The sequence below is a fragment of the Talpa occidentalis genome, unplaced genomic scaffold (assembly GCF_014898055.3).
Source record: "Talpa occidentalis isolate TD23 unplaced genomic scaffold, MPIMG_talOcc4v2.1 talOcc4.14, whole genome shotgun sequence".
Taxonomy (NCBI): Eukaryota; Metazoa; Chordata; class Mammalia; order Eulipotyphla; family Talpidae; genus Talpa; species Talpa occidentalis.
The window spans coordinates 12,554,415-12,579,258 of NW_023601433.1; the positions used below are offsets into that span (position 1 = coordinate 12,554,415).

At 45.8% G+C, this 24,844-nt stretch overlaps 1 long non-coding RNA gene across 1 annotated transcript; it reads left to right on the top strand.

The window, feature by feature from the left end:
• The first annotated feature begins 8,371 nt into the window (after nucleotides 1-8,371).
• On the top strand, nucleotides 8,372-21,129 carry LOC119244344 (uncharacterized). The gene is made up of 6 exons (XR_005124953.2): nucleotides 8,372-8,609; nucleotides 13,101-13,156; nucleotides 16,011-16,129; nucleotides 16,204-16,270; nucleotides 18,673-18,809; nucleotides 19,328-21,129. It is a non-coding gene; the product is annotated as an uncharacterized LOC119244344 (long non-coding RNA).
• The last annotated feature ends 3,715 nt before the right edge of the window (nucleotides 21,130-24,844 follow it).

Sequence of the window (24,844 nt, forward strand, 5' to 3'; positions counted from 1 at the left end):
ACCCCCCTAAGTCACATTCGTGTGGTGTCTCCAGAGCAGACCTCCAACCAGGCTGGGAGAGGAGATCAGATTAGAAAGCAAGATTCACCATGTGGAGCTGGGAAAACATCTAGCGAATGTTGAAAAGATTATGACTCACATCTACTACCCCTCCTGCATGATCAGAAGGCACAGGGCTCCAGGTGAATAAGGCAGGGTCCCAACTTCCAGGGCATCCAGGAACTTGGGAGAGAGAGACTTGTGTCCAGACACCCCAGAGGAGAGCATAAAATTTATGGCCACAGACGGCCTGACAATTCCCAGGCTGAATTTTCTGAGAGGAGAGGACCAATGACTTTGACAGCATCTAACTGGTTTATTCAGGGAAGCACAGTAACCGGTGACTCTGGGGCACCATGACAGACGACCTATGGCTTAGAGCAGCTGTTGCTGTTGCTTCTGCCTCAGGAAATCTCAGCTGCTGGCAAATGTTACCTCCCATCAGATTCGTGAAAAAAGAAGGGGAGTCTAAAGACCTAAAAATGTAATATATACCGAACAATCATCTTCTTCCTTCACCCACATAGTCACAGAATATAAATTAAGGTGTTCTTTCAGAGTTTCTAAATTTGGATATATCTACAGGATCGAAAAAGGAAAGGATAAACTGATATTTCAAAATATAATCCTGCAGCAGATGAAGTGTAGAACATTTGTTAGGAACATAGCTTCTGCAGTCCAGGATGGGCAAAGAAGAAATCCTGGGGGTAGGTGATAATAGCAGTTATTTCAAATATAAAGACCATGAGGAGAGGGGAAGGTAGGAAAATGCTTCTGATGCAAATAGATATTTAAATTGTTTTGCTTTGTGATATGGTATCTGCTTGGGAAAGATTCTAAGGAAAAATGACATCTATTGTAAAACATCTATGATAGATACTCGACACCTATCTTGTCTACTGTTTGGAAATTATGGGACTACTAGATGTTTCTGAGCCATTGTGATTTTTCAACCAGTTTTGTCTGTCAAGGTGTACCCAGAAATATCACAAGAGTTTCATCTTATGTCCCAGTGAGACTGAGCACTGGGAGTGTTCTGCTGAAGATGACAAAGTGATGGTTGGTGATCAGCTAGTGATGTCTGTCATGTCCCCAGGGTGGCAGTGAAGGCAGGTGTTCACTTACATTCCATTAGAATCCTAGACCATCCTTTTCCTTTCTCTTAAAGTCCTTTTGCCTGAGCTCTAAATCATGTTAAGGTATTTTTTAGAGTAGAAACGTTACATTCAGAGCCGCAGCCCACCTAACCCTAAATTCCACTGTTCCTGTCAGTTTGTTCATTCCGTAAACATTGTCCATGTCTGATACCTTGACTTAGGCCCAGTGAAGTTGATTTCAGATTTCTAACTTCCAGAACTAGAAGAAAACAAATACGCATTGTTTCAGGCCACCAAGTATGGTAACTCATCACAGTAGCCATAGAAAACTAAGACAGCCAGTTACCACTTTATGACATCCTAACTCCAAATGCACCCTTTCATATGGATTAAACAAAACCCTTGAATCATTTCTTTAAACTGAGTAAGTTTTCTCAGTAGAGGGTGGTGAAGGGAAATTACAGGAGGAAGATACTTTCAGCCTTTTCCAAGGTTGCATGTGGGTGTGATGACATCTGGTGGAGTGTGTGGGAGCAGCAGGTCCCGACGCTATCCCTCCACCAGCTTATAGGTGATGACTCTGCAGCCCTCTCAAGGCAGAAACCAGCCCACCCCAGCCTGCAGATAGCCCTGGGGGCCCCCACAGAGTGGCAACTCCCTCTGCCACCTCCCCATCCCCACCTGACCATGACCCAAGCACTCTGGGGTCTTCTGCCCGCGGGACACTCAGATGCCCCTGCACACAGGGGGCCAAGGTTGCTGATCACGCAAATCCAGGCCAGTTCTGCTGAGGCCTCTGCCCACCAGTGACTGAACCTCACCTTCTCCAACACAGAACCCCAACAAACTTGTGCTTACGGGGGTGGCGGCCTCAGTCCTAGGGTACCACAAAGGCCTCCTGTATGCCTGTTACTCGTATTAGGGTTAACATTGCATGAAGCTTCCCCTGTTTAACCTACTGTGTAATTTCTGTCTCTTGATTGGACCCAGACTACGACATATCCAGGCCCTGGTTTGTAGTGTTTTCCTATTTTAATGGTGAATTTGAAACTGCCAACGTGACAAATCACTTAGGAAGAGATACCCAGTCACTCCCATTTTTTTTTTTAAGATTTATTTATTTATTTATACAAGCACTGGGTACAGTCAGAAGAGCGGGAGGGTGAGAGAATTCACCAGAGCCAGAGCGGGGAGCAGAACAGGCAGACCGACGAAGTACACTGCTGAGGGGAGCAGCGGGCGCGGCAGGAAAGGTCTGCGCGCCATGTGGGGCCCTTGCCGGTGGACAGCCGGGGATCAAACTGGCGCTGCAGAGGCTGAGGGCAGCTTCGTAGCCCAGCGCTCAACCACTGTGCCACCGGGGAGGTCCGCCAGTCACTCCCATTATATGCTGTTTCTCCTCCAGGCACTGCCAGTGCCTAACCCCACACCCTGTCCACTGGCAGCCCCTGCCTGCCCTCTGTGGCTCGCACTCCAGCCTGTGCTGGCACCCGTCGCTCATCAACGTTTGTAGAGTGAACAAAGCAGCCCAGGGCAGTAATGTCTTTGCTCCCACAGGGCTAGGCTCCCTGTCTGCAGCCTGAGTCCCACTTCCAAAGACGTCACCCCATCCCCCACACCAGGCAGCTAGTCTGCTTTCTCCTCAGCTCTATCTCCATTGCTCACATGTACACCCAGACCATCTGGACCGTGACCACAGCGAGAGCCCATCCACCCTGGAGGCGGTGATACTGCGACCACTCCTGAGGACAGACCAGCTGGGGAAGCACCAGGGCTGGCTGGAAGGGTCCTCCATGGGCTTCAGCCACCCAACAGTTGAGCACCAACTATGTGCCCAGAGTGGTGGTTGCCACTGACAATCAACTGGTGAACAGGGCAGAGGTTCCTGCCCATGTGGGCTCACAGGCAGGGAGACGAGTTCCCCAACACACATGACTCATGCAGGAAAGATCGGGGGCCAAAGCACAGCCGGGCCTCAAACAGGAGCCCCAGGCCACTGACTTGCATTTAGGGCCGAATCCACCAGGGAGAAGATTCCAGGCGGAGGAACAGCGAGTGCGGAGACTCAGAGAAGGTGAGTGTGGGCACAGGGAGGCCAGGTGGCAGGCGGTGTCGAAGAGGGGCCTGTGCGCCCCGTGGGGATCTTGGATGTTATCCTGGGAGCCGGAAGAAGCCCTGAGGATGGGGTGGGGTGGATTTTAGGCTGAAGAGCGACCTGTGTGTTTAAAAGCCCCCTCAGGGTGGGATGTGGCTCTAGAGGTTTGGAAAGGCCCCCCCTTCCTACTTTCAACACCTCCAGGGGCAGAAACCTAGGGCAGGGCCCACCAAGTGCCGGCTTAGTGGGGTCTCGCAGGCAAGACGGGTCAGGCCGATGGATGGAGTCGGCTCTCCTTACCGTGTGTTCAGGGCAAGTGTTGGTCCCAGCCACAAGAGTGAGCACATGGCTGCCCCCCTCAATGGCAGGAGGGCACAGGACAAGGACTTGGGGTGCCCCCACCCCAGAGCAAATGGTTTTACTTTTCTCAGCCCAGAATGTCCACAGGTTCAATCCAACAAAGATTTATGAAGTGGACTTGGGGAAAAAGTAAGGGTTATGACTAAAGAGCAACAATTGGGTAAATTAAGGTTCGAAAGAACCTATAATTCACCAAAAACCTCCCTTTTCCACCCATTTTGGCCCCTGGCTGTTTCCCTTCTGACCACAAGGGAGGCGGTGCAGTTGGGAAGTCAACACCAGATTTAACAAATTACTTCACATTCTAAAGCAACGCAAAGCAGCCCTCGGGGTTGTCCCGGGAAACAGCGGGTTACTGAGATCAAATACCACGTGTGACGCGAGAACCACAATTAAAAGCCATGTCGAAGCTATTCAGAGCAGAACCTTGGGAATGTGGGCTCCACTTAAAGGCTTCTCGCCCTCACTGGCTCCTCACCTTCCTGCCCCTTTTGAACCTTCCCCAAAGCCTTTGCCCAAACAGGCAGCAGCATCTTGGAAAAACAACAGGTAAGACGTGCACAGCTTGTGTGCCTGGTCAGTCACTAGTAGGTTGGTAGGTGTGAGCATGAGTGTGCGTGCGTGTGCATGTGTGTTACAGTGATGACCAGGGAAGACGATGGCCCTGTGTCAGAGAAGGCCTGTGATTTGTAGAAACAAAGGTGTTAATCACAGCACAAGAGCTCAGAGGCTGTAGGTCCATCAGCCTCGGATTACACATGATAAAGGAGGACTTGATAAAAGAGTGAGTTTACCAAAGTGACAGCTCATTAATTTAGCCCTTACAGGCAACAACAAAATCTAATTTTTCCAGATAACTTGAGTTACCTCTGTAATTGCTCAAACTTACAAATTAGCATTTATCAGAAACATTTTTATCCTTTGTTTTAATTTTTTTTAAGATTTTATTTATGCACACAAGAACTGGGGTGCAGGCCAGAGAGGCAGGGGTGAGAAGATTCACCAGAGACAGAGTGGGGAACAGAACAGGAGGATCTACTGAAATAACTGCTATGAGGAGCAGCAGGAGAGACAGGAGAGGTCTGCTGCGCCCTGTGAGTCAGCTCCCTGGCCAGATCGAACTCAGTGGCTGGTGATAGCTTGGTAGGGCTGAGACTTAACCCCTGCACCACCAGAGAGGCCCAATATTTTTATCCTTAACCAAAGTGCTCCAAACACAACTTCATTTTCCTTTGGTGATTCAGGGCCTGCCCGGTGGAAGCTTGGTCACTCCGTGGGTTGTGATCTGGACGGCCCCAGCAGTTCATCCCCAACTGAAAACAGCTCAGGTCACTGCGTCTTCTGGCCTCGAGTCTACAGTAAGGCTGGAGCGAGCAAGGAACCAAGGCCCATGGGATCAATTACAGCAAAAAGGCGAAGGTGAACATCATCATAAGCAATTGGAATGCTCTGGCTGAGCTGAGACTCCATTCTATGGAGTCGGGTTAGAGTTTGCGGAAAAAAGACAGGGGGCTGGAACCAGGCAAACAGGGACACACACCCATCTCGTAACCCTGAGGAGGTGGAGCCAGGGCTCTGCATGCCATGGGCAGCGATAGGTTTGTGCCATCCAACCTTCTAGCTCTGGGAGATCCCCCTGCAAAGCTTGAGAGCACCCCGCCGCTTAGCGTTTCTGGTTGGCTTTTACCCATCACAGTCCCTGGAGGATTTGAGGGGTTCCTGGTGTAGCACCCCTTGCCCACCAGGCAGCCTCTGCCTTCCACCTGCTCCCCGGAAGACAGCCTCAGCAGGGAGGGCCATTCTCCATGGAAACACCATCCCTGCAACGCTATGGTCCTGCCCGCCTCCAGGAATTGGCCAGCGGACAGAGTCCCCCAACCCCTGGCTCCCCATTAGCAGCCTTGATTAAACTGAGCCCCAGCTGGGGTGGGTGTGGGGGTTAAACATTGGCTCACAGTGGCGTCAACTCAGGGCACTGCAAGCTGTGAGAACAGCAACAACTGCTCCTGACAACAATAAAAAGAGCAAAGCTTACAATCGTTTTGTTTGTAAATTAAGGGGATAATAAATATCACATGGAGACCACCTATTATGCAGTGTGGTTTTGTTTTATTTATTTTTTATTTATGCAAGAACCAGGGTACAGGCCAGATGTGCAGGAGGGTGAGAGGGTTCACCAGAGACAGAGTGGGGAACAGAACAGGCAGACTGACGAAATACACTGCTGAGAGGAGCAGCGGGTGAGACAGGAGAGGTCTGCCGCGCCATGTGGGACCCTCGCCAGCTGGCCGGGATCGAACCGGCGCTGCAGAGCTGCGGACAGCCTCACAGTGCTGCGCTCAACTGCCTACGCCACCAGGGGAGGCCCTAATGCAGTGTTTTATAGATTGTCTCATTTGGGTTCTGTATCAACCCAAGGAGGTAACAGTAGTACCCCCAAGTTATAGATGAAGAAACCAAGGCTTAGCGGTCCCGTGGCTGTATCTGGGGGCGGCTGCTTTCCCCACTCTGCAGCCTGCTTCCCCGTGAGCTGAGCCATTCCACTGCCAAATCTGTCCCATCCCTGGCATCTGGCTCAGGAGAGGAAGAGGCAGTGCCAGCCTGCCCACTGAGCCTGGACTGTGCCCGCCCCCGTGAGCGCCACAGACCAGCAACGATATTTAAATGTCTGGTTTCGTGATCGGCTTACAAAACGCTTCCGTGATCACGACATAAGTCAGCTGAGTTGTTTGCTTTGCTCCTCCCATATGCGGCGTGGACAGCAGTGCCCATTCCCTCTAGACGCTGTAGCAGGTCCATGGGGACAGGGCAGTCGGGAGCCGCTTTTGGCTGCTGGACAGCGGTGGGGTGAGCGAGCTGGGCTGTGGCCTAGGGGTCTCCCACCCTTCTGCTCTGCCATCCTCAGGATGCAACTGGTCGCCAAGGTCATTGCCAGAGGGAGAAGGGAAGGAGCAGACAAAAAGGACATACACTCCTTCTTCAGTAGTTGGTGTTTGTCAGGGTCTAGTGCAAAAAACAAAGCACCCAGAAACTTCCTAGGTATACCAAACAAGAGGGGCATAACACAGGCGGGTAGAAGGTGGGAGGAGAAAGAGCAAATGTGGATGCTCAGGGGACCCTAATATCCTAACTGCAAGCAGCAGAGGCCACTGCCACATGGGGACAAAAGAGACAGTGTGGCTGCAACTAGGAGCTCAGAAGAGGCTGTGCTGTTCCCCTGTGGCAGCAGCGGGGCCCCACAGCTAAGGCCATGCTGTCCTCCCGCAATGGGGGTTCTCCGTGGCATCTCCTAGGACAGCCAACACCAAATGATGGCAGCCGGGAGCAGGGCCCGCTGAGGGCTCAGCACACCAGGCATGAAGATGCTCCCTTGGCAGCGAGCTAAACAGCCACCCAACTGGTTGCCTGCCATGTCTTTGGCTATTTTAGGTCAGTGAAAAAGGGAGTGCAGGGGGCTGGAGGTTCCTCCGTGAACCCCACAGAGACCCTCATTCTTGCAGTCAGAGCCCTGACTCGGTGATAGCATGATATCTGGGACCCATGCAGGGATCAGATGTTTGCAGCCACCCTGCCTGGGACCGGTCACAAAGTATGTGTGAGTCTGAGCTCCAAATGTTTCACTGAGCGCCTCGGTGAACTGAGTGCTAGTTGACTGCTGAAGGACAGCTACGGGAACAGGGTGGATGTAGGTAAGGGAGTCTTTCTCAAGCCAAGGGTCATGCCCACCCTCCTTCTATAGACCATCTCTTACAGATAGATAGCACTCAAAACTGGGCAAATAATTGGAGGGTCCTTGGCTCTACAGGGTATGACTGGGGCTCTAGGACAGGTTCTGACACATGGGACTGCAGACACGTGGTCCTATCCCCAGTTCTCAGGGGATCATCTCAGTCCAGGACGGCACCCCTACCAGGCCAAACGCCCTCTTACTCTGTATTTCCATATTTAGTCCAGCTCACATAAATGACGTTATCTTGCTGAGGACGACTGGAGGCCACAGTGGCCACTTTCAGGACTTTTGACATAGACAGGACTGTTATTTTCACAGACGTTAGGAAACAATCCTGAATAGCCAGTGGTTTACATTCTTCACCCAACAGAAAGAGACCTCTAAACTCAATCCAAATTCTGAAAGCGTCGACCCAAAAGATTTCCCAGATCAGATCAGAAAGGGGAAAAGTTCAGTGAGGAGTTCAAGCTCGTGCCCGGCATACACACCGCTTCTTCCCTCCAGTCTTCTGTGCTCAGACCAGGAGACACAAAGTCTGAGACGAGAGGAGCTAACTGGCATGACCTTAAGAAGGACACAGGGCTAATCAACCCATACCTGGTCACACTTAAATGGTTTACTTGCGTTTACAAAATGTGTTCATAAACGATCTCACTTACTCTTCACAGCAATCCAAGAAGCTGGTATTATTCTAAGACACACGAAGGCCTCCATTTCTGAGCCGAGCTAACAGGTTCAGAAGGCGAGATAAATTAGCTGGCCATGTGGTAGAGTTGGGACCTACTTTTACCGTAATTTGCCTTTCCGCACAGTGCTTCCCCACGCCGCACAGCTGTTATGAGCAGCAACTAAACCAAAAAAGCGTTACACTCCCTTGGCTCAGCCCCTTCCCTTCGCCAACTGCACAACCAAGGCCGACGGAGGCCAGGGCCGGAAGGAGGAAGTGCGCAGGCGGGTGAGGTCACACATTTCCGCCCGCCGGGTCTGCGCTTGCGCGCGAGAGGACTAACCGCTCGGGGAAGCCGCCTGGAACTCTGGGCTGGCGCAGACGCAGAGCAACCTCCAGGCGGAACTGGGGCGTCGCCGACTCCGGGGACCGACACACCCGGTGTGAAAAGGTGGTGGCACGCGGAGCGGTGCGCATGCGCGGGCAGTCCTCGGGGTGAAGGGTTGAGAGCCGGACCGGGCGGCCAGCTGGGCTGGAGCGGAGCAGCGTCAGGATGGACGAGGACGTGCTGCCCGCCCTGAAGGTCCTCATCGTCGGCGAGAGCCGCGTCGGCAAGTCCAGGTGAGGCGGCCCCGCGGTCGTGACGGGGGCGGCGGACGGGGCCGCTGTGACAGCGTCTCCCCGGGAACCGTCAACGGCGCGCCCCGAGTGGCCGCGCGGGGTCCCCGCTTGTGCGCCGCGGGCCCCTCCGCCTCGCGGCCCGGCGGCCCCGGCTCCCGCGGCCTCGCTGCCCGCCCGCCCCGCAGCCCCCGCCGGCCCGCGCCGGCCCCAGTGGCGGGTCTTGCTCCCCCGTCGTGGCGAGAGCGCCCCGCGGCTGCCGCCCGCCGCGCGAGGCCTGGGCGCCGGGGCCGCGCTGGTCCCGAGGCTCGCCTGGGCGAGGCCGCGGCCCCGGGCTCAGGCCGCTCGTGCCCCGGCGAGCTGGAGTCGGGACTTTATCACTTCGGGATTCAGGTTGGACTTTCTCTAACGACGTGACGCGCAGGGAAGCCTCGTGACGCCGCAGGTCGCCGTCCTGGCCGCGCTGCAGCGCCCGCCCCGGCTGCTGCTGTCGTGTTTCCTGAGTCAGCCCTGAAAGATCTCTTTGGTCTTCCAGCTGCTTGAGTCACTCCCTGTGCTCTGAGATAGTTTTGCTGAAGCTGTGAGCCACCTTTTTTTTTTTTTAATTTTATTTTTATATTCCCCATACAATTGCAACCCCCTTATTTTGACCCCAAACCCTCCTTTCCCCGCCGCCCCGTAGTGTGTCTCTGGTTCATAGTTGTTTGTTGATTTTGATTTTTTCCTTTCTTATAGTTATCCTTTTTCCTTGGTCCCTTATTTAGGTTTTCTAGATTCCTGCTATGAGTGAGACCATCCGGTATTTTTCTTTTTCTTTCTGGCATATTTCGCTGAGCATGATCCCTTCCAGCTCCATCCATGTTGCTGCAAATTTTATATGTTTATCTTTTTTGATTTCTGAGTAATATTCCATGGTGTCTATGTACCACATCTTCTTGATCCAGTCATCTATTTTTGGGCATTTGGATTGTTTCCATAGCTATTGTAAACAGTGCTGCTATAAACATAGGGGTGCAGGTGCTCTTTGGAATTGATGTTTCTGTGTCCTTTGGGTAAATACCTAGGAGTGGAATTGCTGGATCATATGGAAAAGCCACCTTTAAAAATAATGGTTCCATTCTGCCGCAGCGTAGGAAGATAACAAAGAGTGTTCTTTTTTCTTTCTTGGGACGAGGAGAGTGATATTGACAATACTTGGACTTGAGTGTATGGTGGAGACATGGAGCTCGTGGTGTAGGAAGAGCGTTATGATTTCATCCAGGTCTGTGGAGCAGTTCCCCGGGTGAATTTATCCTCACCATATTTCATGTTTTCGCTCCTGATACACTTGTATTTCAGGTCACTTTCTAAACCGCTTCCTACTTAAGGATTTTTAGAGACTTAAGGATTTGTTATCTTATTCTCTAATATGTTCTGAAGTTTTATATATTTTTTAAGTATGGTACTATATTTTCATATTTTTTCTCATTTAATGTACTCTGCACCGTAGTGAAGGATTTGTATTCAACAAGGATTACAGTCATGGAACGCTGGGTTAGGGAAAGTATAGGGTGTGGGGGGCAGAGGAGGGTGGGAGGGAGAGAGAAAGGGCTACATAGAGCTATCACCATTCGTTTTGACGTTTAAAAGGTATATACTGGCATATATATACTCCATAGCCTTGTGACCTTTGTTTGTTTCTTGAGATGTGACTCTCATTTAAGTTAAGGCATATCATATTGCTAATTCTGAAGTCAAGATGAAAATCATGTCACCCAATAAATGGCAGGGCACTTTTTCTAAATGCCTGGGAAGGCTCTGCTAGAGGTTTTTTGAAGATTAACTGGGTGTACAGTGTTGATTTAATTGAGGTTCTTCCACCACACCACAGTCTTTTAAGTGATTTCTTGTTCTTCGTTTCCCTCCTTCAAAGGTATGTGGATCTAATCTGTTCCAAACTTTTCCTCCATACTTAATGGTGAGTTATCAGATGCTCACTGCAGTAGTTGAACACCTTGAATACCTCTTTCAAGAAAGGATGGCATTTGTGAAAAAGTTGTCTTATTTTCTAGCTAGATAAACATTAATTATGATATAAAAAAAAAAAAACCTTGACACTTATCTTTCTGGATAAGATGAGAATAAATAATTCCACTAAAATAGAAATATATGCTTTTTAAAGTGAGTTAGTATAAAAACATAGGTCATGGATATAATCTGAAAGGGTTCTAGCCAATAGTTGGTTTCTGGTTTTTTTGCAGATCTAGAGCTAGTGCCATTGAGAGATGACTTGTGTTGTTGAGAAATCGTTGCACAAGAGTCTTAACTAATTCAAATTGGTGGGTTATTTTTCAAGTTAATTTCAGACTGTTGGAGAATAAACTATGTGTGAGATCAGGATTTTGAAATTAATGCTTCCATTTATGTGACCTTCTGTGAACACTGAAGGCCTTCATTTTTCACTTTGACAAATGAGGGTAGAATAGAAATCTCTCAAATCCTGTCTGATGTTAAATATGGAAGATTCTTTGATTCTGTGGCTAGCCATAGTGAACTGAAGTAGCAAAGTGTTTCAGAAGGGGTTAGAGAAACCTATTATCTAAATTGCTTTCCCTCCAATGCCCTTTCTATCTCCTTTCTTTTTGGCCAATTTCATACCTTATTTAAGAAGTATGGATTTGTTATAATTACAGTCTATTTATTAGAAATTTGATCTTCTCTGAGTGAAATGGTGGTGCTACCTCCATTTGTAGCTCTGCTTTGAGAGTATTTTGCTTTGAAAATACGAAGGCTTAAATATACACCCATTATAAAGTATTTGCTCTTAATCATTTTTAGGGTTTTGAATTCCTTTCAAAAATCCAATAAAGAAATGTACTCTGCTTAGGGAAATGTGTGTAAAGAATTTAGGATACTTTTCAAGCTACCACTGTCCTCTTAGCTGAGATCTGCTGACTTATCCTTAGAACCTATAATCAAATTTCTTGCTCTGCACTGTACCAATTCCCTTCCTTTCCTAAGGACCGTTAATACCATAGGTTGTCTAAGAATTAGCAATTATGTAAGAAAACCCCCTAGTTGTCAATGTCCAATGAATAATTGGACATTGTCTTATGGCATTGTTATTACTGTCACTCTACAAGTTATGTTAACTTATGTTTGTATGACATTTTCTGTGCTGACCAGATACAGATATATACCTTTTTTGTTTTTAAATTAAGGGTAATTGAATTTTTAGTCTATCTTCACCTTTGTTAATTTGAAGTTTAATGTTGGAGAGAGAAGAAAGTTTTTATAAGTAGTCTTTTAAGATTCTTTTTAGTGCTGTCTCATAACTCCTATTGGACCTAAGTAAAAGTAATTAATAGTCAAGAAGGTTCAATGTTAGGTAGGAAATTCTACAATTTGACTCTTGTTTTGCTTTGCTTTTGCTGTGCTGGTTTTATAGTAAACACTATTAAAGCAAAGTCAAGAAGTCGAATTAACAACAGTGGGTTTCGAAACTACTGAGAGGCAATAGGGAATTCTGCAGTATACTCTGTGGGCGGAAGCAATCTCTAGCAGCAGTGATTACAACCTGTAGAAATAGTCATACTTTCTTCTGTAATTCAGATATCTGATAGCGATTGCCTTGATTTTATTAATGCAAATAGGTCAGTAGAATGGTCTTGTCCTACTTTAGGAGATAATATAGGGGTGATTGAATTATTTGATAAATCTTAGACTTTAAGAAAAGCTTAGATATTTTTAAAGAGTTTTGAATAACTGACAGTTCTGCCTAATGTTAAATAATTCTGGGAGACAGAAAATCTTAAGAGTAGTCTTCACTTGGTGTCTGCTGCTTGCATTTCATCCCTTCATTTCTAGTATCTTCACCATTTCCTCGGTTTAGTCCTTTGTAAATGCTCATGCTAACCATGCTTATTGCTTTGTTTTGATTGACATGAACTTTTCAAAATGTAGAGCAGTTCTTGTCATTGCTCTCTTTAAAAGCCTTCAGACTTCCTATTGCCTACTTGATTTTCTATCTCCTACCTAGCATTTGCCAGAGTGTATCTCCTGTGGGCCTCGTGATCTTTATACCTCCACTTTTTACTATATATTTTCTTCTCACTTAGCTAGAAGTTATATTAGTTGTTATAAACACTAGTTGTTATAAGCCACCCTTTTGTCCTTTGCTAAAGCATGACATGTTAATATCATTTTCCTTAGAAGGATATATCATTACAATTAAAGAAACAAAACCCACAAGCCTTTTCATACTTGGGGAATTTTCATACTTGGGGAACATATTTTCTAGTAAACTACTTTGCTCTTGGGGTTCTTCAAATGCCTTTACATAATTTAATTTCTCTGTTTGTACCTGCACCAAGGCAGTATTTCTGGGAGCAGGCCTAAATCAGCTGCTTTATTGGCATCTAATTTGTTACAAAAAATAGCAATGATGAACACTTTTATCAAAGGATTAGAAAGAAAAGTCAAATTCCTAATCTGTCTTTTTAATATCTCTTTTAGCCTGCTCTTGCGGTTCACGGATGATACTTTTGATCCAGAACTTGCCGCAACAATTGGTAAGCCTATGTTGAAAATTCAATAGAAATGCCAAATATTTTCTTACCTTCAGGCTGTTTTGTCTCATGTCCCTCAAAATACTATCCACACTCCTACTTCCCTGTCTCTTACAGTCTTTCTTGTCTTTCACAACTTAGCCCTAGTGTCATAAGGTTTCTGAAGCCTTTCCATATCTTACCAGGCAGTAACGTTGGTATCTGTTGTCTCATGGCACTTTGTTAACACCACTAATATTATGATTATCTGTCCACACAGCACATTTCTTTCCTGTACTGTAGATTATCTTTTATTTAGCAGCATACAATTGTTTGAATATTTGCTGTATGCCAACACTGTCATAAGAGGTGGGGTTATGTGATGGCAGTTATCACCCAACTACATTGTGTTAATTTTGTTTTTTTTACTATTTGCTGCAATGTCTCGTGTGTATTATGAACTCATTTGTCTTTAAAATCTTATTTAAGGGCCTCCCCGGTGGCGGCGTGGCGGGTTGAGTGCAGCGCTGAGAGGCTGTCCACAGCCTTGGCAGCGCCGATTCCATACAGGCCGGCCAGGGAGATCCCCACATGGCGCAGCAGACCTCTCCTGTCTTGCCCGCTGCTTCCCCTCAGCAGTGTTTTCAGTCCTTCTGCCTGTTCTGTTCTGTTCCCCACTCTGTCTCTAGTGAATCCTCACAAAACCTGCGCCTCTGGCTTGTACCCCAGTTCTTGTGTAAATAAATAAATGTTTAAAAATAATCTTATTTAAGATGAATATATATTAATGTTGTGTGTGTGAGAAGTATTAACTGTTGCAGATCTTTTTTTTCCATTTGTTACTTACATTCACATCTTGTTTAGGGGTGGGGGGGTCTACATGTTTGCCACACCAAAGCTTTGGTATTTATATGGTCAAATTAGTTAGTTTCTTCATGGCATCTGGGTGTCATGTCACATTTAGGAAGCCTTTCTCAGTGTTAGAGGAATCTAATTCTGGTCTAAATATCAAGTCATTTATCTCCCACTTGGAAGCTTCATCTAGGAATCAGATATAATATTCACGCATAGCCTTGTCCCACTGCCTCTTGGAAGTGCCGCATATACATCATGACCTACTTGACACCTGTAAGGAACAAGGTTTTGTTCCTTCCCTTTGTCATATCCTTCACTCACTTCCATTTCTAGATCCCTTCCAGCTCTTTTTTACTTCTCTATCATCAAGAACTTCTTTTCTATTTTCCTACCAGAAAATAAAACCACGGAAGGAAAATTAAAAGTTCTGTTTCTTTTATCTTACAAAGATGTCATTATACTCATTGCATATTCTTTTTTTTAAGATTGATTTATGTATGTATGTATTTATTTATTTGTGCATACAAGAACTGGGGTATAGGCCAGAGGTGGGAGGGTGTGAGAGGATTCACCAGAGACAGAGTGGGGAACAGAACAGGAGGATTGACTGAAATCTGCTGCTGAGGGGAGCAGCCCGCAAGTCAAGAGAGGTCTGCTGCGCCATGTGGGTAGCTCCCTGGCCTGGGATCAAACTGTGGATTGCTTCATAGTGCTGCGTCTTGACCTCTTGCGCCACCAGGGAGGCCCCGCATATTCCTATGTCGAAAACAAACACAAGCATAACTAACTTCTGACTGAGCGTATAAATCTGCTAGTTGTTACAAATCCTAATTTAATTAATACTGTGGCACAGGCTGTTTTGCCCAAAGTGAATCTAAAAATGTCAAGATTAAACATTTGGCTTAGTTAAATATTTACTTGTAAACTGTCAAAATCATGTGCAGTAATATTTTGCCATTAAAGCAGTTTTTTTCTGTAGTCTTTCTCTGAAAACATTGGGGTTTTATGCATAATTCAACTGGAATTCTGTACTAATGCCTATTTCAACTTTTAAAATGTCTTTCTAGCCCTTAGTCTAGCAATAAAAAATAAAGATCAAACCGTTACTTATTTTAAAAATCCGTGTTGATAGGGGAATATTTAAGATTAACTTAGTTATATATGTCATTTTTACTAGTAACTGATCTTTAGTCATCAGTCTATTAATATTTGCTGCAGTTTATAAAGGAATTAGAGAGTTTGTTGCTTAGTAGAATTTGTTTTGTCAGTCCGGAAAATAGTATTCAAGAGTAGATATATCACACAAAATTTGAAAACCAAATGTGGATTCTGTTCTTACTGTAAATTGTTGAAAAGTGCTTGTCTTAATAATTCTTGGGTAGCTGTTTAAAATGAATATTGATCAATTATAGGAGAAAGCTTTTCTTATATCATGACTTAAGTATGAGACTAGTTTCAAAATGTTAAAAGTTTAGAAAGTTTAGAAAACACTATAATAAGAAGCCCTGTATTATAATGCAGTTGATAACAGAGGAAGACAATTAAGACCCATCCACTAACTCTACATATTTTTTAAAAGCTGCAAATTTTGATCCTTGTAAGAAACAAATCAACAGAGTCCTTGTAAGAAATAAATCAATAAATGTTTTAATTAGTATTTGCTCTTTTGCCACAGGTTTGGACCTAAACGCTTCGGTTTTTGGACAAACCTCTTATTGTTACAAATGGGCACAGCTGTTGTTTTGTTTGCTTAAATTAATTTTCCCTGATCTTATAGGATATAATTTTTTCACAGTTTGTTAATAAAATTGAATGTGTGTGTGTGTGTGTAAATGTATGTGTGTGTTATTTTGGAGGTCAGTTTCATCTGTCAGGATCAGTGGGCACTCATTGTTATGTTTTGAAGAGTTTTTCAGTAGACTTGCCTATATGGTGACATTAACCCCTAGTTATGTAAGAGAAATAAAATGTCATTACTTTTTATTTTGAATGATTATTAAGTAAATGACTTTTTTGATTTCAGCTTATGATGTGACAAGAAGGGACACCTTTGTTAAACTGGATAACTGGCTAAGTGAATTGGAAACATATTGCACGAGAAATGACATAGTAAACATGCTAGTTGGAAATAAAATCGATAAGGTAAGAAGTCAGATGCTTGGCATTTGGGCTCTGTGTTTTGGTAGCCTTTCTTAATCTTTGCATTTGTCTTTTAGTAAAATCGTGAAGTTGACAGAAATGAAGGCCTGAAATTTGCATGAAAGCATTCCATGTTATTTATAGGTAAGTGTGTGAATATTTATGCTTTCATTGTTAATAACAATTTTTTTTTTTAAAGATTTATTTATACAAGCACTGGGTACAGTCAGAAGCAGGGGAGGGTGAGAGAATTCATCGGAGCCAGAGCAGAGGGCAGAACAGGCAGACTGACGAAACACACTGCTGAGGGGAGCAGCAGGTGGCAGGAGAGGTCTGTGCGCCATGTGGGACCCTCGCCGGCAGCCGGGGATCGAACTGGTGCTGCAGAGGCTGTGGGCAGCTTCGCAACCCAGTGTTAAACCGCTGCGCCACCGGGGAGCCCATTAATCACAAATTTTTAAATGGAGTTTCTGCTAAATGTTTCTCTTTATGAACCATAAAAATAGGTATTTAGTTTATAGTTGTCTCAAGCTGTAAAATCTGACTATAGAAACAGTTCTTTATTTTTTTCTTCTATGAGAAAAAAAGATCCTATTATGTGACGCCCTGTAGAACACAGTGGACTCCCTCTAGGATATAATGGCGTTCAGTAGGCTCGGCGCCCTGTGGTGAACTTGTACCTTGTTGATCTGGGCGCTGGCAGCATTGTACAACTTAGGAGCTTGTTAGAAATGAATGCTTCCTCTTGGGCCCTAACCCAGGTTTTCTAAGTCAGAATACATTTTTAATAAGATCTTCATGTGATTTGTATGCACATTAATATTTAAGAAGCATGGTGGAGCATGGTTGGCACACCACAGCATGGGTCAGGTTTGACCCACCACTTCCATTAGAACACAGCCATACCCAGTCATCTGCATATTGCTATTGTTGCTTTTGTGCTTCATAACACAGTTCAGGTGTGTTCATTTGTTATAACAGAAACCACTGGCTTTCAAAGCCTAAGCTGCCTAACCTTTTACCAACATTTTGCTATCCCATCATTTAGAAAAATGGACTGGCTATATCAAAATTCACCTGGGGAGCGCTTTAAAATTATACATCCCTGGGCCTTTCAGGGACTAGAAGGCAGTTTATAAAAAACTACTGTGGTCAAATCTGACAATTTCAACATTAGAAATTACTGATTTAGCTATTTCAGTGTTAGAACTAATTAAGAATCAGGAAATGGAAATAAGAGAACATCATGCATATATAAGTAAAGGTTGTATAAGTGGAAGGTATGAGGAATTTCAGAAAGGAGTTGAAAACTACCTAATAACAGTAGCAGTAAGCTTACTTGCTGAATGTCCTTTATGTCTACACATAAAGGTTCGATCCTGGCCGTCCGGTGAGGGTCCCACATGGCACAGCAGACCTCTCCTGTCGCGCCCTCTGCTCCCCTCAGCAGTGTATTTCAGTCAGTCTGACTGTTCTGTTCCCCACTCTGTCTCTGGTGAGTCCTCTCACCCTTCCACACATCTAGCCTGTACCCCGGTTCTTGTATGAATAAATAAATATTTTTTTTTTTTTTTTTTTTGTGGGACCCTTGCCGGTGGCCGGGGAACGAACCGGCGCTGCAGAGGCTGCGGGCAGCCTCACAAAATAAATAAATCTTTAAAAAAAGAAAAAGAAAAACTTGAGTCAGCAACAAAAGGTCAAACAACCCAATTATAAGAAGGACAAAGGACTTGGATAGACGTTTCTCCAAAGAGGATATACAAGAGGCTGATAAACAATTGAAAAGACAATCAACATGATCAGATATTTACAGAAATGTGAATCATAACCACAATGAGATACCACCTGACACCAACTAAGACAGGTATAATCAATAAAAGGAAAAAGAATGAGTGTTGGTTTATAGGGAGACTGTGGAAAAACTGGAGCCCCTATCTGCTGCTGGTGGGATCGAAAGTGGTGTAGACTCTGGAAAACAATGTGATGGTTCTTCAAATAGCTGGCTATGGATTTCTCATGCAACCCACCAATTCCACTTATAAATGATTCTCTTAACATGAGCACACCGTGTTCCTTGCAGTGTTACGATTGTCAAGAGAAGGAAATATTCCAAGTGCCCACAAAAGACCGTAGATAGCCAAATTGTGGAGCACACATACAACGGAACACAGAGCCTTCAAGTGGAATGAAGTTGTCAACTGCACGGGACAAACCCTGGAAGCATTATGATAAGTGAAATAAGTCTGTCACAAAAAAAATGTATAATTCCACTTACATGAAAATCTAAGAAAGGCAAATTCATAGAAGAATAGATTCAGAGTTAACTAGGACTGGAAGAGAGAAGGGCAACAAGGAGCTACTGCTCACTGGTCACGGTGGGGGTTAGAAGATATTTAGAAAAAGTTAGGACAGTACACAGCTGTGGGGATGTGATGGATGCCACTGAACTGTACACCTAAAATGGTTAGAGTGGCACGTTTTACGTTAGATATCTTACAACAAATATTTTTAAGTTTAAAAACTTAAAAAAGTTTTTTTACCTGTAGCATGATACAATCGCAAATAATGTGAGCAGAAGATATGCCGTGTAAAACAAAGGGACCACTGTCCTAGCAGTCGCCTCAAATTCCAGTTTCCTAGAAAGTAATGTGAAGCAGACCACCTGTCGTAAAAATACACTCAGGTAAATAACTTTTAATTCCAATATCTGTGTAGGAGTGACAAGCTCTATCACAATATTATAGCTTATTGATTGAAACATGTTACAACTCGGGAAAAGATTAAATTATGTGAATTATGATTTTAGAATGAAGGTAATAAAAAATGTTCCCCACAAATCCATGGCATGCTTTCTAAGATTTCTTTCAAAAATCCAATGTTTAACATTCCTGAGTATACAAATTCTGAATTTTCTCTAATACTGTGTAATCATTAGTAACGTCAAACTTTTGACTTTCTCTAAATGACGAGTAGGTTGCTATCTTTTGCTATTTAAATACAAAGTATAATTTCAGCAAGGCCTGGTAGCCAAAGGCTTTTCCCAGCGGGGGTCTCTCACCAGGCCTTGCCAAAAGTGTTAGCTGGTTTGCTCAACATCTAAGGTCCTGGCAGGGTGCTAGAAAATACTTGAGAAATCTGAGCTAGTTGTGTTTTTCAAAAACACCAGGGAACTTCAGCTTACAGGTTTGTTTTTTATTCCAGTGACACCAAGCAAATTTTCGGGGCTCCAGAAACAGCGCAGACGTGGAGTGAGAGCATTCTAACTAGAAAATCTAACTTCAAAAGTCACCCTGAAGATCAATGTCTGCCCTGAACACGCCCACCCCTGCGGTGTAGAATGAGTGTTTCCCACTAGAATGCCACCCAGTATCTAGGCTGGCGGCTTCCCTTGGTGTCCCTTGAAGAAAGCTGGCTGAAGCATCCAAGAGAGTGGAGCAGACCCGGTTTCAAGTCAAGGCCTCCTCCAAATAGCCAGGCATGCCCACGTCCTTGGACAGGTCTTATCCCTCCCACCTTCTCCTCCCTCTAGACCCAGCCCCGGGCACCTGGATGTCCTTCAAGGCCAGGTGCTTTTCAATGGCGTGAATTTGGTCCAGGAACTCGAGCAGCCACTTCTGGTTGCGCTCGCTGTCCTCGGGGTCCGTGGTCTTCCGGTAGTACTGCAGCCGCATGGCCTTGGCTTGCAGGTGTAACCGGCTTCTCCCCGCCCTGGGACCCAGGACAGTTCCTCCCAAGAAGCCGGCCAAGTAGAGGGGCACAGCAGAGGTGTTGTAAATAGGGAAGGTGATGCTTTTCAGGTCCATGTTGTTATTCTTGTGCCAGATGAACAGGAGTGGGTTGGAGGGCATGCAGGTGCCCTGGTACCTGTCACACACCTGAGGGGAGAGGACCTGGGTTCCATCTCCTGGGGCACGGTCAGCGTCTGCACCACCTCATCCAGTTGACTAATTTCTGAGAAGATGACTGGATCCAGCAGATTGGCAGTGTTGGAGACCACCCGGACGGAGGCGAAGTTGACCTCGGCACTGGACCGCAACAGGGAGAAGAGGTGAGACTCGTTGGTGGAGAAATGTGCCTGCACGAAGTGCCACTTGGCCTTGGCTGGGCTGCCCAAGGCTCTCTTCCGTCTCTCCTCCAGGCTCTCTTCCGTCTCTCTGGGCCGGTAAATCCACCCGGTGCCCAGGACAGCCGTCAGCACCGGGGCACCAGCAGGAAGAGCCAGGGTTGCAAGCCCACAGCCAGCCCCATCCTCTGGAAGCCCCGGGCGAGGGGCTGCTCCAGGCAGTTGGTGTGGCAGCGGGGCCTCCCAGGGGGTGGCTGCTGCCCCTGGGCTTCCGGGACCAGTGAATCCCCTCAGATGGCTGGCGGGGTGGGTCTGAGGAAGGCCCCGAAGCCAGGCTAATGTCGGGCTCCCTCACTGGACCCCAGGACCTTGCTCTGGCTGCCCCGCGGAGGCGGGGAGCTGCTGGGGCGCAGATGCCGCCCCAGGGTCTGCTCTGCTCTCAGACTCTGGCTCAGGCCAGTCCTCCTGCTCTGGCCTCTGAAGCCTCCCCTTGCTTGAACCCTCCCTTGGGGTGCAAACTTGAAGGGATGGACACCCATTTCCGGAAGGACCAACCGGTTGTTCAACAGGAGAACGAGAAAGCAGTGACTGGATGGGGCGCCCAGTCCCCTCCCCCTGGCAGCTTCCGCAAGGAATCCACAGGGAGGCTGTGCTGATGGTCTCCTGCTCCTGCCACCTTTGACCTTCGCTGCACATGCCATGTCGGGATGGGGAGGGTGGAGGGGGGCGTGCTTTGCTAGAGAGCTGGGTCTTGACAGCTGGCCTAGTAGAGGGGAAATGGTTTCCAGGTGGGTCTGAGCTCCTGCCCTTAGGATTCCCCTGCCTGAGGAGCCTGCATTTGCTACACTGTTATCAGTTGTGCCTTCTGTGGCCCTGGCAGGAGTATTGATATATTCGCGGAGAGAAGGGGAGGACTCCAGAGAAGCCCAGAGTGAAGACCTGCGGGGGGGGGGGGGGGGGGGAGGGCTGCTTTTCATTTCATTTATTTATTTTTTTATATTTATTTTTATACAAGAACTGGGATATAAGCCAGAGGCATTGGGGGGGGGGGGTGAGAGGATTCGCCAGAGACAGAGTGGGGAACAGAACAGGCAGACTGACTGAAACACACAGCTGAGAAGAGCAGCGGGCGGCACGAGAGGTCTGCGCACCATGTGGGTCACCTCCCTGGCCAGGGATTGAACTCATGCTGCAGTGGCTGGTGATAGCTTGATAGAGCTGAGACTAACCCCTGCACCACCAGGAAGGCTCCCAATATGGGAACTTTAAGTGAAGGGGGAAAGAGACGTAAGAATGACCCAATAAGAAGTTGAGAACTGAAAAATAAGAAAAATAAAATTTTAAGACTTACTAAATGGACTGAAATAAGATGACAATACTAGCAAGAATGAAAAAACCTGAAGATAGGTCAACAAAAATCATCCAATCTGAACACAATATTTTAAAAATGAATAGTCTTAAAAACATGTCAGGCAATAGGAAAAAAATCTAACATTCATGGCAATAGAGCTAGCAGGCAGGAAGAAACAGTATGGTATTGAGAAAACAAATTTTAAAAAAATTTTCATCAAAACATATTTAAAGAAATGACTCTAAACTTCCCAATTCTGGCACGAGATATAATCTAAAAATGCAAGAAATTAGGAAAAATCCCAAATAGGATAAACGCCCAAAAATCCATGCCTAGATATATCATAACCAAACTTCTGAAAACTAAAGCCCCAAACTTTAACCTTAAGTAATAGGAAGTGGGCCTCCCCGGTGGCGCAGGCGGTTGAGTGCTGCACTGTGAAGCTGTCTGCAGCCTCTGCAGCGTGGGTTCGATCCTGGCTGGCCAGCAGAATCGTGCATGGCGCAGCAGACCTCTTCTGCCGCGCCCGCTGCTCCCCTCAACAGTGTATTTCATCAGTCTGCCTGCTCTGTTCCCAGCTCTGTCTCCAGTGAATCCTCTCACCCTCCCGCACATCTGGCCTTTACCCCGGTTCTTGTATAAATAAATCTTTAAAGAAAAAAAGAAAGAATAGGAAGTGTGTGTGTGTAGGGGTGGCAATGTGAAGAATATTGTTTGTATCCTGTGAGCATTTTCGAGGTTAAAATCAGATTGGCTATGCTTATTTCTTTTCTCAGCATGAACTCAAACTAGATGCCACACTTACTTTGCTGTGAAATGAGTTCTTTGATCAGAAGCAGTCTTGTAAGAAGCAATGAGTGCTAGAGAAAGCAAATCCACATCCAAAATGTGTCTATTCCAGTGAAGATAAATTAGGTGCGCGATTTGGTATTTATTCACTGAAGATTTAAGAGTTCGGTAACACAGAAATTTGCGGGGACTTTTCTTCTGATTTTTGGGTTATATTATCTTGAAAATGAGCTTTGTTTTACCCCTTTCCTGTCTTGTATGGTCATCATTCCCCCAGCTACAGTATGTACATACAATTGCTGTGCACTTTCTTTAAAAGCGCTTTCTTGAGGGCTTCCCCTTGTGGCGCAGCGGTTGAGCACTGGGCTGCGAAGCTGCCTGCAGCCTCTGTAGCACCGTTTCCATCCCAGGCTGCCAGCGAGGGTCCCACATGGCGTGCAGACCTCTCCTACCACGCCCGCTGCTCCCCTCAGCAGTGTACTTCATCAGTCTGCCTCCTCTGGTGAATTCTCTCACCCTCCTGCACTTCTGACTGTACTCTTGTATAAATAAATAAATCTTAAAAAAAAAAAAAAGAGCTTTCTTGATATATAATATTCATACCGTAAAGTCTACCAGCTTCAAGTTCATCCGCAGAAAGTTCACCAGCCAGGTAGGATGTCTCAAAGTTTCCTTCTTTTGCATAAGTGTTTTTATAGAAGATAATTTCAATATTTCAAATCTAAGAATTTACACCAAGTTTGCCTAGACCATAAAATTAACCTACATATCCCCTAACATCCTGGTGACGCTTCAAAGGTGATTTTCATCAGATGTGGTGTGCAAAGAAGGAAAGCTTAAGTGCAAGAGTAAAGGAATCTACCTTCATTTTTAAATGCTCCTGATGTTGTATTTGAAGAGATGTAGATAGCTTTTTCCACTCATTGCTTTTGGAATGAATTTAAATCATTTGCAAATTCCTTAGCTGCTGATGTGCCAAGAATAAATGCAATTCTGGCAGATGGCAGAAGGTATAAAAAATATATAAAGTGTAGGGAAACAAACTTGTGTGCTGAGAAGACATTTACATTTTTCAATCAGAAAAAAAAAATCTTTTTATAAGCACCATAAAGCAGAGTTGTTCCTCAGCAATTTGCAGAAATTAGATTAACATGGTGCTCTGGCCAATATAAACTTGAAGCCATTTCTGCACATTACCTCCCTGCATCCACAACTGCCAGTGCCCAGAAATCCACTCAAGTGCCACAATACTTTGAAGATACCTGGCATCAACTCAATATGCATATGAAAGCCACTGTGTGCTAGGGACAATAGAGCAGATAGATGTAACATGGCACTGTCCAAGAGAAATTTCTGGGGCAGGTGGAGGAGCACTGGAAAAGCAAGAGATTTTTTTTTTTTTTTTTTAAAGATTTATTTATTTATTTATACAAGCACTGGGTACAGTCAGAAGCGCGGGAGGGTGAGAGAATTCAACAGAGCCAGAGTGGGGAGCAGAGCAGGCAGACTGACGAAGTACACTGCTGAGGGGAGCAGCGGGCGGCAGGAGAGGCCTGCCCGCCATGTGGGACCCTCACCGGTGGCCGGGGATCAAACCGGTGCTGCAGAGGCTGCGGGCAGCTTGGCAGCCCAGCGCTCAACCGCTGTGCCATCAGGGAGACCCCAAAGCAAGAGATTCTTAAGACAAATTAACGACATATTGTATGCTGCAGGGATAAATTTAGAATTCCCAGCCAACCATCTAACAGTGGTTGGTGATGATACGGTTCCCCACCTATGAAGAGGTTCCCTATCTAAGAGCCCCTTGTCAGAGCTCATAGAACACAGGAATGGAGTCCAAAGTTCAGACCTAAACACATTTTGCTGACAGCAGAGGCCAATGTAATTTTCTAGAGATCACACCTACCCTCTATGATACCCCTTCAAAGTCATGGATGAGGTCACCAATCTGGTTTGTTTAAACTATATTAAGAAATCCCTTCAGTTCCCTTTTAGTTATGTCTCAATGACCATGTGATGTGCTCCATCAAGGAACCTCCATTACCTTCACTGATAGAAGCATCCCTGATTTGCTTCTGTCCTTGAAGTTTCAAAGACTAGCCCCCTATAGAAAGGTTTTTAGGATTTGGGAACGAGTTCATTGCTTATTTCCTTTCATGGATTCAAACCCTTTTAGCTTTCTTCTTTCAAACCCTGGAGTTTCATTAAACTCAGGCCCCAAAGTCAAGAAAATGGCCACCTGTGAAGTAAGCTGTTACTTATTTTCCCCCACCAGCACTACACACTGCCAGTAACTCACGTTATTTCCATGGCTGCTCCGAGTATGGTGGTAGCTCAACAGAGAAATGCTGGGAGAGTCTCTTGTACACAGACATAAATGCAGAGATCCAGGAGAAATTTTTTTTTTTTTTATTTAAAAGATTTATTTATACAAGCACTGGGTACAGTCAGAAGCGCGGAAGGATGAGAGAATTCACCAGAGCCAGAGCGGGGAGCAGAACAGGCAGACTGACGA